General features: G+C 33.2%; 1 protein-coding gene across 2 annotated transcripts in view; it reads right to left on the bottom strand.

The window, feature by feature from the left end:
• The window catches only part of FSTL5 (follistatin like 5), a 281,074-nt gene that overhangs the window by 72,303 nt on the left and 191,650 nt on the right, over positions 1-17,121 (bottom strand). The window lies entirely within an intron of this gene.

Genomic DNA, 17,121 nt, shown 5'->3' with positions numbered 1-17,121 from the left:
TATTAAGAATCATGATATATGTCATGAATAATGAGGAAAACAATATAGGAACAAAGCTTTAATTTGATAGCCAATCTTTCCTTTGCTGTCTTAGTGTTTATACAGCAGAAACCTAAAGGTAATTTTTGTTTTTATATCAAAAATTATTTCCTTTGGTTTTATAACTTGCTTTCATATGCTAACTCTTTGCATATAAGAGAGTTTATGATCATTTACCTCCACTTCTTCATCAACAGCTCTACAAAGACTGTTCCCAGATTTTCCCCACAGGAGAATGTATAATGAAGCAGACTGCTTGAATTTGTTCACCATCATAGAACCTAGGATTGGTTTTGGTTTTGTTTGAGTGTACTTTTTTTCCCAGCCTTTTTTGCCAATATATTGTTCTCTTAAATAACTTTTTGGCGTTTTTTGCTCTTTGTAAAAACCTTCTGTACTTAAAATCTTGAGTATTCTCTCATAGAAAGATCACAAGTTTCCCCTAAAAAACATCTCCCCCAAGTAAACAATATCATGTCTTTATTTTCCTTTTCACTAAGTCCATCCACACTGATCACTGCCCAAATCTAACTTGCAGTGTGTAACTGAGAGTTCACTTCAGAGATTTAAGTAGTTCAGGAAAATGGATCGAGAATGCAGACTACATTTAGGTGGTCTGAAGCCATTATACCCAAAACTGCAGAAGATTTTTTTTTCTTTTTTCTTTTTTTTTTTTGAAATCAGAAAACATGGTTTTTCTAGAAAAAAAGTCTAACTCCCTCACAAAATATCTATAGATCTAGTGCTTAGAGCCCCAAATAGAATATAGGTATGAAATAGGAAATTCATTAATGCCACAAAACTCAAACTAGGGTTTGGTGCCTGGATTTTCCACATTTTGAGTGACTGAGTGATCCCAAGGGTTCATCCTGAACATCCAGTACCTCCACATTGGTACACGGTAAAAAAGTGATTTTCATGCACCAAAGTTTACACTCATACACTTTCACAGTACTGATTTTATGGAACATTTCATGTAGGTCAGAAGAAAAATACAGTCTTACCTCCTTTAGTTTTTCAAATTCTAATGAACTTCAAAATATTACTTTTAACTCCAAAACTCCACATTGTGAGGAATGATATAAAAAAAAGAAAAATAAAACCAATAGGAAAATAATGCAGGCAATGTGAAATGGAGATGTGAATTATTACTTAGATTATACTGAAACAAACAAAAAAATAACTTGGTGGGTCCTTAATAAATGGAATTAGCAAACACCCCATATTTTTGAATTCATAGCTCTTACATTTCATATGACCTGTGTTTCTATTTGCAGTCTTTGACAAATCCGTAACAAAGTAAAATTATACTGTTTGGTCTCCTTTTTACTGATGGTTAATAATAGTTTCAATGATAATGACAACACACTTTGGGTGTGGTAGTTTACAGCCTTTTAAAGGGAAATCTTGATTTTCTTATGGAAAAAGGCAAAAAACCCCATCATCTGCTTCTAAACTGAGCAAGCAAAAAATTTGAAGCTAAGGATTAAAATTTTTCATTGGTTTGCTGAGGGAAAGCTGCATCAATAATTGCAGACAACCAGATATTTTCAAAACAACAGTTGTTTGCTTATAAAACACAGCCAGTACCCCTTATTTACCTTGTATTTCCTACACTTTCCTCCAAGCTCTCTGCATTTTATTTCAATCAACTCATGGAAGTACCAGTAATACTAATGTCACATTCTTGTTAAAATTTTACATATTTTTCAGTGTCTTTAACTTCCTTTATTGCAAGGACACAGAGAGTAGATAACCTTTTGAGGGTTAACTGGAAACACTTTTAAAAATAATCATTTATGTATGCTTGGTTTGCCAGATAAACTCAGCTCAGGTTTTTCATGCTAATGTCAATGTTACAACTCCTATTTTCCAAGTAATCAGTTTCTCTGTTCACATTGGAAAAGCAATGCAACTCTGCAGTTTTTTACTGCCTGTCAGAAAGAAATTAAATTCCACAAAGAAGTCTGAAAATAATTGCATTTGGCACGAATCCAAGAGGGTTTTTTTAGTTTTGCTTCTATCTTAAGAAAACAAACCCTAAGTTTCAGAAGCACAAATTTTGCATACCTTCTCTCAGTTTCATATTTTAAAGTTGCAATAAGAATGAATCATGAATCTAATGTAAATCCACTAGTCAAAGAACCAGTCTTACAGAGAATGGTAAATCATGTCAAAGTCTAAAAAAAAAGAAAATACACAGTCTAAAATAAGCACTACTATAGCATCTAGAGTGGAAAGCGACAGGATCTTAAAGAAAGCTCTATTCTGAAGGATACAGGACAACAGTTCATGGCTATTAATGCAGGCTAGCTTTAATCAAAGGAAATTAATATTTTTAAGCTTCTTTTGCAGTCAGTTGAGAAAGCTAAAGGTAGCAAAATCCTTCCATTGGAAAGTTCAGTGGTTCCATCATTGCTCCCTGCTTTAGTTACCATCTAACTCTCTCCGCTGACCATGGAAACAAACTTCCTAGCTACAATTAGACACTGTAGGCATTTAATTGGTCCCTCTGTTTCTTAACACTGGGGAGACTGCAAAGTAAAAAACAAATCATGAGTGAATTTTACAAAGGGCTGTTTTTCATCACAATAGCTTTACTAACATGATTCTACTGCTCCTGGGTAAAAAGGTGATCATCTGGTGAGCAATTCAGAACATCTAACTAAATCTCCAATGTTGATAAAGTCTTTGTGCATACCTTCCCAAGATTCTATTACAAATGGTCAATGCAGAGATCATTTTCTATTCCCTCTTTCTGAAATAATACATGAGCGCAGATCATTAGTTGAATTGAGCAGGATTTGTCTGTATTCAGCAAATCTCAGAAACAGGTTATTTCTCTGACTATAAATGAAAAGAATAACACTGTACCTGTTTAAATAATTTGTTAGAGATATATGATTTTCCCTTTATTCTCTGGTATACAGTAAGGACTGCAGTTTTACTTCCTGAGGAAATAGTAACAGCTAATAAATGGTAACATCCATTTTTCTACAGAAAACATGAAACTCGTTTGTGCTTTTCAAAAAAGATGTCAGTTGATTAAACTGACATGGTTTTGCTATTTTGAAATCTAATAATGTTACAAGCTTCCTAAGAATCTGAAGAGGGATGACACAGAAAAGTCCCATAAAACCCTTTACTACTAGATCATCAGCGAGAATAATGACTTCATTTTATATGTAGATGTGTAAAGAGAATTAGGATTTTTTCTTGTTTATGGGAATCACTAGGCACAAGTGACAGTTTTACCAAAGTACTAGAGCTCTTGAGGCTAGTCATAAAACATCACTAACCTTTTACTTCCCAAAAAACTCTGTAACTTTACACTATCTTGCTATGAATCTGCAATAATGACTGCTAATTTATTTAGACATTCAAAATCTCCAACCGAGTAGATGTAGCTTATGTTAAATGAAGATTTCAGCATGCTCTGATACAGCTGTCTTTTTTATTGCTTCACGTTAGACAGAGATCGTCAGAATCACTCACATACCATTCAAGTTTTACTCCTTTCTAACAAAACAAATTGTTATATAATCAGATTTAATTGAATAAAGTATCTGACTTTAATGCCTCATGTATTTTTCAAGTTCACCTCATAATCAGTGACATGAATTTATAATTATCCAGTTACCACAGTTTATTATCATTTCCCTAAACTGTTCTTTTTTTTTTTTTTTTTTAAATCAGTTTTAATTGTAGATGTATTTATTATTACACTCCAAGCTGGTTCTTCAAAGAGCAACTAGCTTTGCACTGTGCAATTTACTTGGATCACATTCCAAAGTGTATCTAAGTGCCAGGAGGCCCCAAAGAAGCAGTAATGATTCAATTTACGCTTTAAGGTCTCAATTTAGGATCAGATTTGTGGAATGAGCTAAGCAAGAGCATCTCCATTTCTACTTTCTTTCTTTAGAGACATTTTATTTTTAGGATTAGTGCAGAGAAATCACTGAATTTTACTGATTTCCCTGATACTAAAAATATCTGCTCTTCATAATTACACTGTAAGATTTAATCTGTTTTCAAATACTTAGATTGCAAGCACTTTAGTTTTAAATTTATAAAGTTTATTGAAGTTTTTGATCTTCCTATTGCATAAAATACTGGATTTCAGGTTTAGTTTCGTGAGTGCAGAACCCCTTTTCCTATGCTGACAATAATTCATATCTTTCTTTTCTGAACTGCACTCACACTAAAAGAACCTATTTTATTTCATAGAAACAAATTTCTTCAGATGTTTTCTCACAAAGTCAAGAGAATCTACAAAAAACAAACAAACAGCAACAAAAAAAAAACCACCCACAAAAAAACCTCAACCTTTAGACTTTCGTATTACAAACATTTTCCTCCAGTTTTCATCCAGTCCATCCCATGTATTTCTGAACTATCCAGGAGTGAGACAGACAGGCAGGTAGAGTATCTTCAAGCTTTATACAATCCCTTGTGGGATAAATTTTGGTTTATCACAAAATCACTTGTGTACATGTGATAAACTGAATGGGCTACAAAACACCTGTTCAAACACATACAGCTTTCAAATATCTTGCAGACAGAACTACCTAAACCAAAAAACATAGAGACTAGTTGGGAATCTCCTACTACATGGTAACTAAAGAGGAGATAAGGGAAAAAACAAAAAAAAAAAAAAAAAAAGACAAAAAGAAACCTAGTACCTTCAAACCTGATATAAAAATCAGAATGATTCTCTTTACCTCATTCTTAATGTACAAAGTGGGACAAAATCATATTGTAATTTGAATATATTTTCCTTTAAGTTGATCTCTCATTTTAAATGCAGCATTAATGTATGATCTACAGACAACAGTAGAGACAAAAGAGGGCCAGTCACACATCACTTGAATTATTAATACAAGGGCCACTTGTATCAGTTTATCATGTTTGTTATGTAAGAAATGGGGACATGCATGCTTAGAAAGACTTTGAATGGAATGCCTATATGAAAGACTTCTTATAAGTATACACCTGAATACATACAACAAAGTGATTGACATCCATTTATTGCCATCTTCTTCTCTTTGCTAATAAAATCAAAATATTGGCAGTTTAAATGCCAGCACAACGGCTTCACTTAACAAAGGTCTAGTCAGCTTGACACATTCAATACTTCTAAAATATTTTTCTTAGAGCCTTTCAAACAAACAGAAAACCCCAGTCAACCTGAACTAAGCACTCAGTGAGAGCAAGAGTACTACAAGCAAATGCTGAATTTACACTAATAAGCAAAGTGAAAGGTGAGATAATTTACATTTAATACTAATCTTAGTTATCTAAGTGGCACATACACACTGTCTTTGCTCAAACCACTAATATAACACTCCATGTCCATCAGTCTAATCTTTTATCACAGGAAAGCTTTACTAGGCAAGATCAATTCCTTGATATCAGTGATAGAAAAGACACCTTAGGGTCATTCACAGCCACCTTTCACTGTAAACACCAAAACTACTTATGTAAGAATCTTTTGGGTTTGCTCAGTTTTTTGGAGTGTTGTTTGGTTGTTGATTGGTTTGGGGGTGGTTTGTTTTGTTTTATTTACCCTCCCTACAGAAATGAGTTGTGATGATACTTTTTAGTGGTAGCCTTTGTATTCCCTTGTTGTGGTTTCTGGTCAAATTAATTATAAGCCACTGCAAAAACATCCTGGTATAAAACAAGACAAATTACAGTGTTCAGAAAATTGTCTATATAAAAAAAAAAAAAAATAAAATTCAGCATATAGTGGCACTGACAAACAGATTTTGTAGAGCTGTACAAAGTATGACTTCTGTTCTTTTACTAATATGAAGCCAAGATGTTATGATAAGCCTACAGGTATCATATATTTTGATAGCTGTTCATACACAAAGATAATAGCATAATGGTGAAGTAACAAAAATCCCATTATTTTCTATACATTATGGCCAATAAGATATTTCTTTTTGATCTAGTCTGTGTTCGAGTCACAGAAGTAAGGCTGGAAGTTCCCCATTTCCTAAAGGGATTGTGTATAGTGGTCATAAATATTTTCTGGCTGTTATTAATAAAGTAAATAAATCTTGCTGATGTTTAAAACTTTGTTCTTATTAAACACTCACATTTGTTATACATATAATTTTTACCATATCCTGCTACTTGTAGTAGAAACTGTGTATTATTTAAGGGCAAAATGCCTAATTGAGGTACATATTTTTCTTATGTATTAGAACAGTAAAAGAAAAAAAAATAAAATCAAACACAAGTACTTTCAATTTCCCAGTTAAAAATAAGACCATAAACTCCAGTTAAATAAAACACTCATATAAAAGATTTGATGCAAATAAGAGTACCACAACCATATTCCTGTGCTCTTTGAATTGAGTAAAAGGTTCTCTTTCTATGATACATCCAACTACTCTGCAACCAATTCTCTTCTGTTGCAAGAACAGCTAACACTTTCTTAGCACATTTCAACTTTCTACAAGATACACCAAAATAACTTTACTAGTCAGAACACCATTATTGTTTATATTTGTCTACTGTAATTAATTTTTGCTTTCCTAAGTACTGCTTTTTGTAATAGACCCAAAATTTCTTTAGAGGTACAAGTCCTTTATGAACTAGGAAACAATACACACTACCTCTTCTCTTTTCATGTTATTCTATGTTTTTGTTTTAAATAATGGGACAGCACTATTCATTGGAAAGCTTCTATGCTACTGTCACCATATGTAACTGTATTATTGAAATACCATCACGTATTTTTTCTTATATACAGTATAGTCTTGCTTTGCAAGACTGAAACGTACAGACGTTCTTTTTCTATTGCTGATCCCTCTAGCTAACCCTTGGTTTCAGTTATATTTTACTCCAGTTATAACTCTATCATTAACTGTTGCCAACTCTATCATTAACTGTTGCCAACTCTATGATCATAGAATTCATGTCAGAAATAAGATCTTTATTAATACAGAGAGGTGGGAGAAAAGGTGGCTTTTTGATCTGCCTCCCTTTTGCTCTAATTTAAAATGTTAATTGTTTAACTTTCACAGGTTAAACTTCAAAGCCTTTTTTCATGAACTAATTTCTTGTCTGATGTTAAAACTGATGTATATAATGTCAAAAACTTAAAGAGAAAATGAGATTTCAGTCATCTTTCATTAACTATAGATGACAATAGCAAGAACTTTACAGAGTTTCTAATATTTGCCAAATTGCTGCAAAAAAATAAAAATATCTCACATAAAAAAAAGTGATATGGCATTGATATTTTACTGTGCCATAGTATGGCAATTCTGTTTTATTTTTCATTGACATAAACAGGTCTGCAAAGAGAGACATTTGCCTGGAAGGAGCCCAAATGCTATAAAGGAAGACAGTCTCCTCTCAATTAACAGGACTATTTGAAATTAAATGCATAAAAATTGTTCTTATGAAAATTCTTAAGAGTAAATGGACACATAAATCTGATTTAAATCAGACAAGGTAGCATACTTCAGATGAGAGTGGGTAAGAACATTTTCTATTATTAAGATACTCTGAAATTTATTTTCAATTAAAAAATTATTCTTTTTCTTCTTCAATATTTCAATTAAGTATCTATATGCTTAAACATATCATTTGAAAACATTAATATATATCCCTTAGAAAGCTCTAGAGGAAAAATGTTAATCACCAGCAAAACCAAAACATATTTAATAAGTACTTTCGGGTAACTGTCAAAAAATCCAGTCACTTCTATCACATTGTATCTGCAAAAGTACACTAAAGAATGCAGATTCATTGATCCTCTGTAAATTCCCCTGCATTTTCCTTAGAGTAGAACAATTTTTTATAACAAACCAAGCTAGGTATTATTTAGAAGCACTGTTTCAACTTTCATACTTCTGTTATAGTTTGAAGTGCTACAATAGGCAGGCACACATAAAAGGAGAATCAGATGGACAACACTGATGCACCTGTTCCTCAATTCATACTAAATTTAGAAAAATCTTTAGTTTATTGTATCTCTCCTTTTTAACAGAACAATGAAAACTCTTTGCTATGGATACAAATACTCTTTATACCCAAAGAGAAAAAGTTCTGAAGGTAAATTTTTGATAAAGAAGCTCTAGACTACTAAGATAACTGTGTAAAAATGGTATAAACATGAAAAAGGAAGAATACACATGAAGGTGATAAAATTAACATATGATACATGACTTGGTGTGGTGAAAGAGAAATCAGTCTGAGCTAAAGTAGATCTTAATAAAATTTAAAAATGAATGGATGCCACATACTATCAGGTGTATGGGTAGGCAGATCACTGACCAGTTTGATTAACAGAAAGCTTACATATCATCATTTGAAAATCCTGGCAGACATACCCTTTCTGTTGTTATCCAGTCAGAGCTCACAAACTAATCAGGCTTGATCTAGGTAAGTAATTTGCTTCATGTTCACCTTTGCAAGTAGCAGTATCGATTATTTTTCAGGTAGGTAGCAATTTTCTTTCTGAGCCAGTACTGAGTAAATACCTTTGTACACTTCTCCAGTTTTCTTTTAAATTATTATTATTTTTTTAAATATATAAATGCCAGTTGAGCCAAATTCCTGAAAGGTAGTTATGTCCTATGCATCCTAATTTTTCTTCCTGGGCTTCTTGTAAAGGAGGGGAAGATGGAGTTTCTTTTCTTATTTTTTCTTTTGATATGTAATTGTGCCTCTCTGTTCAATGAAACAGACTCCTGGATATCAAAGCACTTTTATTACTGGCGATATGGCCCTCCTATTTAATGTACTATAGAAATGATTTGAAAGTCAGGGCTGTGAACCACAGGAGGTCATTATTAACAAAGCATCTTTCTCATGCTTTTAAGAAGGAATGACCTTTACTGCTAGCTGTAGCCTAGTAGAGGTTGCTCTTTTGAGGTTTCTTTTCTAAAATAATAACCTGAAAAGCTTAGTAATCTTTTTGTGTACTATAAAACCCTTTCAGATATTTCTTAGCTGTGAAAAGCATTAAGACTAGTAGGATAGAAAAAGAGCTGCAAAATGACCTGGACAAGTTGGAGAAATAAATATGAAACAAGTAATAAAGTAACTCCGAAATTATTCTGGGTTTCACCCAGCTGATGGAATGTATATAGCAGAAAAAGTGGGAGTAGTAAGTCCATAACTTTACATAAAAATCAAACTACAGTTTTTTCATGAACTAATCAGAAATTAATAGCCCAAACTGAATTTGCTAGTAACAGAAATATTGATTGTAGACATAACCTGCATCTCTCTCTATATATATACATATACAGAAAAGAAGAGAGAAAACTATGAACTTTAAATGAAAAGAAAGAGTTGAGGAAGAAAGATGCTATGGGGATGAAAAAGTGATGCTTACAAAAATTTTCAAGTCTTCTTATAACACAGAATATTAAACAGCTTTCCACTAATTTTAAAATGCGGGGAAGATAGGCAAAAGTGAAAAAAAGGTAGGCGTGATAAAAGTTCTGCTGTCCTTGAAAAAAAAAAAAAAAAAAAAAGGAAAAAAAGCAGGACATTAGGAAACAGCGTTTGAATGAATAATATAGTAGAAAAATCATGATGAATCTAAAAGCTTGCTGAAAGGAAAACATTGATATAAATGAAATTACTATCTCTGTACCTTAAAATAGTTACATATTTCTACCGAATCTGTTAAACACTATTTACTATACAAAAGTTAAAACAGGCGGGGGGGATACAATTACGTTGTGCAATGCCAATAATAAATAAAACAGAAGTTAAAATATCACTGACGTATTTTAGAAGAAACTGCATTTTACAAGAAGATATATTTATGAAGAACAAGGATAAGAATGTTTTGAACACCTTTGATATTTATATATTTCAGCTCCCACAAAAGCTCCTCTTAAACATCTAGGAGTACAGATTTACCATTTCAGCTACTCTTCTAACAATGTGTTCAATGTGTTGTTTTAAGAAACTGGTTTGGAAGAATCAAGTAATTCAGAAATCCACAGTGTTCCTTTGTCATTTTATTAAAAATTTCTGTCTGTAAGTGTCAGAAACGTATAGCATTATCTTCAAGGTAGTTTAATATTACTTGCCTGGAGTTATTTTCAAGTATTTCTTTATGGTAAGGGGGAATGGATTTACATGTTATCATCACCTTTCACTGTCACAAGGGTATTTATTTTAAAATGCAGAAAAACAAATATGAAAATATTAACAGATTCAGCTATTTTGGAAGTTAACAGTACAAACAACTCTAGAACGTAAAATTATGAGTAGTGCAAGACAAGGGACTCAGCTGTGGAAGAAACAGTTACTTTGCCCCACTCTGTAATAGAAAAATGACCAGATCCTGATCTCAGTTACACTGCTGAAAGCCTGAGAGGAGATGATGGTCCACAGAACATGATTCTGTTCACCTCTGAAACAAATACTTTCATTTGTAATAAAGATACAATGAAGTGTACTGATTGAGCACAAGAGTAGAGAAAGCCTGTGAGGATCTTAACGTTTCTTCATAAAAACAATCATAAGCTGGCTCAAAATAGTCCCCACCATAAAAAAAATGTACATAATAAGCTCAGAAGTATTATAACTTCATGTAGGCTAGATTTATGCAAGTGGTATATCCAAATTATTTTAATGGGAATTGATACTTTGTGAATGAAATCCAATCCCAATCTTTTTTTGCAGTACTTCATTAACCCAGAAGCCTACAGATCAGTTTTGGTACCTGATTTATATGTGCCTTTACAGTGTCATGAAAACACAATGTATAGTCCAAAGTAGCATTCATCATGCCATAACTAAAATAAATATTAAAATAGCCTCAATATTCAAAATAAAACATACCATATCTTGCAAGTCATACATGTGATTTATCCCAGCACTAAACAGTTAATTAGGACTCAAAATCAGATTCAAAAAAAAAAAGGAAGAGAAAGAAGAAGGATGGAAGGGGACTGAATGCAATGATTGCACTGGGGGTCAAGACTTTTGGCTTAACTATAAGTAAACAAAAAAATTAGGTATTTCATAAAGCTGAGTAGCATTTTTGACAATAACTATTTTCACTTTATGTTTAATGGAAATAGAAATAAAAATTTAATAGAATAGAAAAAAAAAACAAACCAAAAATAGTATTCGACCCATTCAATAGAAATGGTAATTATACATCCTACTTACAAGAAAAACCATGTAAAAGATAAAGGGTAATTCAATACAGGTAAAAATAGAAATGGGCTGACTTTGATGAGTCACTGTTAAACAAATTGAACTACCTCATTAAAAAAAAAATCAGTAGAAAATACATGAGAAAGATGTAAGAGATGTGTTTAAGAGCTGTCATAGCCATAATACATAAGGAAAACCTGCAAGTAGGCTTTTAAAGTGAACTGCATATATCCTGGTTGTAACACACAGAATACTGCTGGACCATATCGAAGATCTGACACTGCAATTGCTGCACTGCAATTTACTAATAAAAGCTCAAAATAAACTGAGCAGGACCCAGATTTTGTATTGAACAAGACTGGTAGCTTTTTGACTATGGTACTATGGCTGAACAGTTTGGTTTCTTCATTGTTGGACTATGAGTTACTGTCTTCCAAAAAGTAGTAGCATCACCTCTGAGGTTCTGGTGTTCCCTTCACGTCTTAGGACTCCTACACTTTTCCTCACACAAGGGTGAGAGACCCCCAGCAAAGATTCTGCAGAGTAAGAGAGCCAGTGGGAAAAATGTCAGGGAGGAGGAAAAACACCTGAGGAATGGAGAAAGAGCAGGTAGAGCTTGCTGCAGCAAATCAGAAAGTCAGTGCATTGACTAAGCCATCCCTGCAAGCAGGCATTCCCTCTTTTAGGATACTCACAAATAAAGAAATTGGTTTAACATGAATTTTGAATATCTATTTGTCATGGTTTAGGAATGGTATTCCCCAATTTACGGTTCCCACTGAAACGATTCTCCTCTCCCTGTGGTGAACTGGACAGGAGAATTGGAAGCACAAAAGGTAAAGATCAGAGGTTGAGATAAGAACAATTAACTGGAAATAGCAATGAAATAACAGAATGAACAGTAACAGCAACAATACTAATGACAGATTGTACAAGAAAAAAAAGGCAAGTGATTCACACACGTGATTACTCACCTACACCCCTCTCTGCCAGGCTACCTGACCTGGAAGAGAGCCCTTTCCTCATCTCCAGAAAATGGTATGAAGTGGCTCAGAATAAACTTCATATCCTAGACATGTTCCCATCTGGATACTGCAAAAACTGCCCCTGTCCTGGACAGAACTGGGACACTATTCTGTTTTGATTAATAATCTTCACTTTCTTTAAATTTTAGTCCTCTAGTTTATATCCTAATAATTTTTTTTTTTTTATTTTTTTGCTTGTAAGAGTTGTTATATTTGGGGAGCAGATAAAAAAGATTGAGGAATATTTCCCTGACATTTATGGTTCACTTAGGATTCTGTCAGAACTACAAACACACACACACACACACTCACTCAAATTCTTGGCAGACAGGGCATTTATATTTCTGACCATCACCCTAAAGTCATAACTGTGTTTTCTTAAGAACAATTACCCATGCATGGAGAGAAGCTTGTATGTAGGTCCATAGCCTCCCATGGGAGAAAACAATGTGGAAGAGAATAATTCATGAGGTTCTCCTGAGATTTTTCTTAAGAATAGAAAAAAGGAGAATAAAGGATGAAAAATTGGAAGAAAAAGAAGAGGTCAGATGTCAGGAATCCTTTCTAGAAAACACACTTAGTGTTTTGGACAATCTAGAAACCTTTCTGTAATCAATAGCTGAGCAGAACTCTACAGAATATAAGCTATCATGATCTTTAGAGAACATTAGCTTTCAGTGGCATTCTCCATTATGGTGCTTTGGTGTTGTGTTTTTTCTTAGGAGGTAAAGGGGAGATATGTCAAGAAGAGAATATCAACTGTTGAATGACACCAAAAAATACTGGCAGCTGTACTGTGGAAATTAATTTTAACAAGATGAAAAAATAAGAAGTTTTAAGAAAAAGATAACCTACACATAACTTCAAGAACCCCAAATGTTATGTGCTTTCCAAGAAGGCTGCCTAAAGAAAGATGCCATGGGTTTTTATCAAAAGGAAAAGTTGAACTACACTCTTTTGAAGTTACTGTTAAACTGTGCATATGGACAAATCATCTCAATAGATCTTGAATACATGTAAGAACAAAGGGTTGAGATCTTATAAGAAAGTGTATTGCTCATGTGTATAGGGAATAACTTGAAAGCAAAACTGGAGGAAAATATCAGAAAAAAAAATAAAGTAAAATAAGAAATGAAAGCTTTAAAACCCGAATGAATTAACATTTAAAAAAGTAGTATGTATGGCATTTGGGAAATATATCTGCTATTTTTCATACATTGGAATTATTTTCTCTAATAATAGGTTAGATAAAACATATTCCAAGAGGTAAGTGGAAAGATAAATATTAAATTTAAGATGCAGGATAACAGCAAGGGGGAAAAGAAGTCTTTCTATATGTGTACTAAAATATCAGCAAAATGTCCTGTGATATCAATTCTGTAGTGAGTCACAGACCAATCATATTACAATTTAAGTAAAGTAAAACTTGCAGAGGCATATAATTTTTCGTAATTTCACTCAGATGGATGCTCATTATTCCTGATTCCCTTTACTTTCAGTAAAAGAAAGATTACTATTTCTGGAAGTATTGCATCTTTCTACTGATAAGTACCATAAGAAGAGTTGAGAAGTACTAAGTACTTTTAAAATTATCAACTGAATATTAACAGTTACATTATTAATATCTGACTGCACACTTCATAGAAGATTTTAAAATGCATACTTAAATATAAATTTCTATTGTAATCCTTTGAAAGTGAAACAATATTTCTTCATATTTCTTTGTCTTAGAGTATATAAAACACTACTCATTAAGACTCAGTCTTATCCACTCCACAGTTGACAGCTTTAGAGATACATCCTATATACTTTCAGTATACGACTAGGATACTAAAAAAAAAAAAAAAAAAAAAGAAATTTAACTATCAATTTCAATTTAGATTTGGACTCCTTTCCTTCTTCTTGTTGCATTTTTCCATTTGGTAAAACAGTAGGACATTATATTGTTCAGAGTCTGTCCCTCCTTGAACCAAATAGCTTAACTCATATTGGGAACTGGATAGTGAAAAAACTTCATTTATAAGTATGAGCACTTGCTATGATTTACAAAATCACATTGTCACTACTGCTTACTATGACTATGATTGGTTTCATATATATATGCTGACTTCCAGTTATGTTGATAAATTTGTTGAAGAAAAAACCCCAAACCCAAACTATCTTCCCAGGTCAGTGTTTGATTTGGTATTGTCACAAAATAGATTACTGTTTACACAACATTATTAGTCTTGAGATGCACAGGTGTGGTTCTTGTGTAACTGAGTAAATTAAGAATTCCCAGGTTAGGCAAATATCATTGTAGTTTATAATATAGCCTTAGTAAAGCCTAGTATAGACTTCCTCTGGGGACATCTTAAATTATACAAGGACTTGGGGGTTTTGAATGTTTAAAATTGCTTGAATAAATATAACACATTCTTCGATGATTAAATACTGACAACATACATTGGTGCACATTCTGGATTTGTCCCTTTGAAGTAATATTTATTTAGGTATTAAATTAATTTTCTATAGTGAAATATAAGACACCACTTTTTTTTTTTCCCCACAATTATTTTTCTTTTCCCCAAGGTTTTATTTTTATTACTTTGCCTGAATGCATACTAAATTATGGTCTCATAACAATCTTTAAGTAAGAACCAAAAAAGTAACTATATGATAAACAGGTTCAGAAATAGATCTAGAAATAAATATATAGATATCAAATCTGTGGAAACAGTGAGTCGTAAAATAAATTTTGAAGAGAAGAAACTCTGGGGACCAATCTAACCCAATGTCTGTCTACTCATTTTTTTTTATCCAGACTCCACTTCTTTGTTTCTACATTTTTAGCTTACCTAGAAAGAGAAATTAGATTAATATCACACAGATATATTTGAGCTCTATTAATTTTAGTGTCTCACTCCATGGATATTGGATTTGACCTTCTCTTTCTATATTTAAATCATAACAAAACTATTAATATTAAGGGACTGAATATTACTGAACTATAATTATTGTTTAAAAAGACTTCCAAGCATTCCAGTCTGTTTATATTTTTTTAAGCTAACAAATAAGTGATGAATACAGTCGTCTTCAGAATTATGCACTCCTATCACTGGAAGCTTTCTGCTCCCTTAAAAGTTTCTACTGTACCTGTACACAAAATACACACACCAACATAATCCTGGTGCTCAAGTAAGATTTTTCAGACCTTTATTTTAATGTTTGTGGGTTATCACTCTAGTACACTGTCACACATTCCTCCTCTTCTATTATAAATATAAACAAATATGGCTAATTCTAGTAATTTCAGTTTTGCTTATATGTTTGATCACCACTGTAATCTCATTTCAGATTGTGCATCCCATGAGTCTTCAGAATTCCACACTCAACTTTCTCCTAGCTGTGATAAAGATTTCAAAAGTGTGCTCTGGCTAATAGCCAAGCTCCCACCCATCTGCCCTTTCAGTCATTCCCCCCACAGCCCATGGCAGGACAGGGGGAGAAAATAAGAGAAACATGAACAAGAAAGCTCATGGGTTCGGGTAAAAACAGGGAGGTTGCTTAATAATTACCATGGTGGGCAAAAAGGCTTGATCTTGGGAAATTTAAAGAATCACCTCCCTTGACCTACTGGTCAATCTTTTTTTGATGCAACCCAGGATGCAGTTGGCCTTCTGGACTACGAGAGCACACATTCAGCCTCCCATCCAGCAGCAGCCTCAGGTCCTTCTTGGCTGCTCTCAATGACTTCTCCCAGTCTGTACTCATATCTGGGATTGCCCTGACCCTGGTGCACTTAGACTTGTTGAACCTCATGAGGTTCTTGTGGGTCCACTTCTCATGTTTGTTCAGGTCCCCCTGGATGGCATCCCCATTTTTCAGGTGTGCCAACTGCACCACTCAGCTTCATGCCATATGCAAACTGCATACTTGTATGTATCAAGCTTAGAAAACACTTGATCTTTTCATGTCTGCAAAAAGCAGTCAAGTGAACCTTTCAGTCTGAAATGGAGCTGTTAGTTCATTATTTCCATTCATCATTTTCCTTCTATTTCTCTGTGTACAGATGCATCTTCCTGTTTCTATCTACAGCTCATCCCAGTTGTTATACTTAGAAGCAATTAGTAAGAACTCTAAATAATTTTTTTGATCATACATATTTACAGAAAGGTAACAAATATTGTGAAAAGGAGATTGTTAACACGGGCAAGACACTTTTGAATGTCAGTCATATGATAATATAAAACTAACAAGACCAATTATTCTTTAATAGAGAACTTTTCAGATGATGCTGGGTTTATCTCAAGCAAGATGAGCTTTGAAATTGTCCCTTATTTCACAGAGCACCACTGTGAGGAAGCTCAGGTTACTAACAGAACTAACAAAAACAGAAACAAAACAAAGATTATGCGTGAGAACAATTGCCACCTTAGAAAAAAAATCATTAAAAAAAAAGAAATAAAAATAGACAGACGAGATATTTGATTGTGATGGTATTCCACACACATAACAGTTCCAAGGATTTCAGATTCACTGAGGTCAGACAGAAAGCACAACTCCCAATGTATCAATTTGTCCACATTTAAAACTTTGCTAATACAAAATGGCATAAGCAAAATGACCATATCCAAAAGCACAAAAAATACAGCTGAAAGCTATTTTTAGAGTTTTGTCAGAAGATGTAATTATGTTTCTCATTTTCTATTTTTCTCTGATTTTAAGGTCAAGACAAAGTTAGGCAGCAAACATTTGCCTTCCTAAAAAAGAAATTATAAATTATACTAATATCCTTTTTTTTCATTCTCTGAGAGGTACCATACACACTGCCGAATATTTGGAGGAATGAGCAAAAGAATCAATTTCCATTGGACTATTAGAAGATAAGGTTGTTATTATTATGATCTGCTTGTACAGATTGTATGCA

This window comes from Myiozetetes cayanensis, unplaced genomic scaffold (assembly GCF_022539395.1).
Source record: "Myiozetetes cayanensis isolate MyiCay16 unplaced genomic scaffold, myiCay2020 scf7, whole genome shotgun sequence".
Classification (NCBI taxonomy): domain Eukaryota; kingdom Metazoa; phylum Chordata; class Aves; order Passeriformes; family Tyrannidae; genus Myiozetetes; species Myiozetetes cayanensis.
This window is presented reverse-complemented; position numbering and strand designations above follow the sequence as displayed.